At 35.5% G+C, this 3,191-nt stretch overlaps 1 long non-coding RNA gene across 1 annotated transcript; it reads right to left on the reverse strand.

The window, feature by feature from the left end:
- Window positions 1-1,138: 1,138 nt before the first annotated feature.
- On the reverse strand, window positions 1,139-2,868 carry LOC147023298 (uncharacterized). The gene is made up of 2 exons (XR_015060128.1): window positions 2,679-2,868; window positions 1,139-2,582 (listed from the first exon to the last, which is right to left on the reverse strand). It is a non-coding gene; the product is annotated as an uncharacterized LOC147023298 (long non-coding RNA).
- Between the last annotated feature and the right edge of the window lie 323 nt (window positions 2,869-3,191).

Below are 3,191 nucleotides of genomic sequence, written 5' to 3' on the forward strand. Positions count from 1 at the left end.
AAAATCAATTTATCTCCAAACACAAACTCGGAGGAGATATACAAAAGTTTTTATCAGGAAGTAAATTTACAACTACTGGAATACCAGGGGAATTACATCTTCCAGGGTATTCTTTCTGTGGTCCAGGCACAAACTTGGATAAAAGATTAGATGAGGCAGACAATCCTAAATCCTGGAGTAAACCAATCAATAGAGTTGATGAAGTGTGCATGAGACACGATATTGATTATGGGAATACCACAACGTTGGAAGAAAAGCATGAAGCCGATAGAGAAATGTTGTATAATTTGTCTCTGATACAAAATCCAACCTTGAGAGAAAAAGTTGATAGGTTCATCGTGAAGAAGATGATTAGTGCTAAATTGAAACTTGGACTTGGAAATTCAAAAAACTTATAGGCTCTAATGATGCCATTAAGACTGAAGAGCAATTAGCTGATGAATTACATAAACCAATATTCACAAAGTTTCAGAGAAGGAAAGTTTATTCCAAGGAAGTTGATTATATCTGGTCTGCTGATTTGATTGAACTCAATAATGATAAGGGGTACAAGTATGCTTTAACCGTTATTGATTTGAGGAGTAGATATGCGTGGGTTGTCCCTTTAAAAAACGAAACAGGTAATACTCTTATGTTAGCTTTTCAACAGATATTTAATAAAAGTAAGAGAAAACCTAAAAAATTGTGGACTGATGAGGGTAGAGAGTTTTATAACAAGACATTTTTGAATTTTCTAAAAAATAACAGTATTACATTATACAGTACCTTTAATGAAGGGAAGGCAGTTGTTGTTGAACGTTTTAATCGTACCTTAAAAGAGAGACTATATAAAAAATTCACACAACTCGGTTCACAACAATGGTCATCTTTTATTCAGGATATTGTGGATAAGTATAATGACACGATTCACACGTCAACAAATATGAAACCATCAGAAACATTTACAAAATTAAAATATGAAAAAGAGATTAATGTCAGAAAACCTAAGTTCAAAGTTGGTGATATCGTAAGAATATATAGGTGGAAATCTCATTTTGAAAAGGGTTTTACTGAACGATGGACGAAAGAACTTTTTAAAATTGTTGATGTAATAGATACAGTTCCTTGGACTTATAAAATATATGATTTGGAAGGGGAAGAGATTTTAGGTTCATTTTATTCACAGGAATTACAAAAGACAAAACTAAGCAGATAATACACCTTTGTGGACACTCGAGGGTCAAGTCCGAGGTGTACAAGTATATAATGTGTGTCAAGGGGTGGACGTTCTTAGATCTGTGAACCCCAAACACAGAATCCTCAACTGAATAGTCAAGGCTTAACTTTTGTTTGTGTGTGTGTGTGTGTGTGCAATGGGAGCAATAGGTTGGCGCTTCACTCCCTCCTACTATACACCGTTGTGGACACTCGAGGGCCAAGTCCGAGGTGTATAACAGTATATAATGTTTGTCAAGGGGTGGACGTTCTTAGATCTGTGAACCCCAAACACAGAATCCTCAACTGAATAGTCAAGGCTTAACTTTTGTTTGTTGATGTGTATGTGTGTGTGTGTCCCAACCCTCACATTCAAAATCTCAACCCCAACCCTCACATTCAAAATCTCAACCCCAACTCAATCCTCACCCAACACAATGTCTTTTTCAAAATGAGATTTCCACCTATATATATATTTTACGTTTTTTTTTTCTCTTCTTCCAATTCTGTCTTTTAAGGCTTTCAGGTTTGATGATATAGAAAGAGGGAGTAAGAACTTTCTTGATAGGTTTAAATCCCAAAGAGTGGTAGCATTTCAAGTCTTCAAAATAACCCCAACTTTCCAAGTCTCCAAGGTAGTTATTTAAACCATCAAGGCAGAACTCATTTACTGATTTTTTCAAAATTTGTGAGTCTCCAAGGTAGTTCCCATATTTAGAACCATCTTGGCAGAACCCTTTTCCTGAGTCTCCAAGGTAGTTATTTAAACCATCAAGGCAGAACTCATTTACTGATTTTTTCAAAATTTGTGAGTCTCCAAGGTAAAACTTGTATTCTGGCTCATCAACGTATAACTTGTTCAGTGGGTATTGTCTTGATAACTCACAATGAGTACTATTGCTGTAAAACTCTTTTTCAGGATTTTGCTGGTCTCCAAGGTATAAGTCTTTGGTTGGGTCATCAAGGACGAACTCGTTCTGTGGGTCTTGGTCGCTCATAAGGTCTTCAACCAAGCCAACAATTTCGCCCCAAGTTGTAGCAAAAGCAGTATTTTCATTTCGTATTTCAGACACAATTTCCTGTGAGAGAAAATAATAATGTATTAATTAAGTTATTTAATTATTAAATGAGTATGCTTCAATCAAAGTTTGAAAATAGAAAAATAAAAATCTTACCTCAACAGATAAGAGGTTTGAATCCAGTTCATCAACTTGAAGGTTTAGTTCCATACAAGACAGAGAGTTCCAAGGAACACCAAAGTCATCCCACTCAAGGTCTTGCTCGTTCTGTAGGTCTTGGTCGCTCACAAGGTCTTCAACCAAGTCAACAATTTCGCTCCAAGTTGTAGCAAAAGCAGTATTTTCATTTTGTATTTCAGATACAATTTCCTGTGAGAGAAAATAATAATGTATTAATTAAGTTATTTAATTATTAAATGAGTATGCTTCAATCAAAGTTTGAAAATAGGAAAATAAAAATCTTACCTCAATGGATAAGAGGTTTGAATCCAGTTCATCAACTTGAAGGTTTAGTTCCATACAAGTCAGAGAGTTCCAAAGAACCCCAAAGTCATCCCACTCAAGGTCTTGGTCGCTCATAAGGTCTTCAACCAAGCCAACAATTTCGCCCCAAGTTGTAGCAAAAGCAGTATTTTCATTTCGTATTTCAGACACAATTTCCTGTGAGAGAAAATAATAATGTATTAATTAAGTTATTTAATTATTAATTGAGTATGCTTCAATCAAAGTTTGAAAATAGAAAAATAAAAATCTTACCTCAACAGATAAGAGGTTTGAATCCAGTTCATCAACTTGAAGGTTTAGTTCCATACAAGACAGAGAGTTCCAGGCAAGCACACAGCACACCATTGCCAGCAAAAACAAATGTTTAAAATGGAGCCTGGGCTTGAAGCTTTTATAGAGAAAGACTGGTGGGTGTGGTTTCCTTTGGAAATTCCCTGGGCAAGCCTAGGCAAGCCTTCATTAGGAAATTTTTCA

This window comes from Eptatretus burgeri, chromosome 7, assembly GCF_056783735.1.
Source record: "Eptatretus burgeri isolate ZD-2024b chromosome 7, Ebu_testis_v1, whole genome shotgun sequence".
In the NCBI taxonomy this organism is placed as follows: Eukaryota; Metazoa; Chordata; class Myxini; order Myxiniformes; family Myxinidae; genus Eptatretus; species Eptatretus burgeri.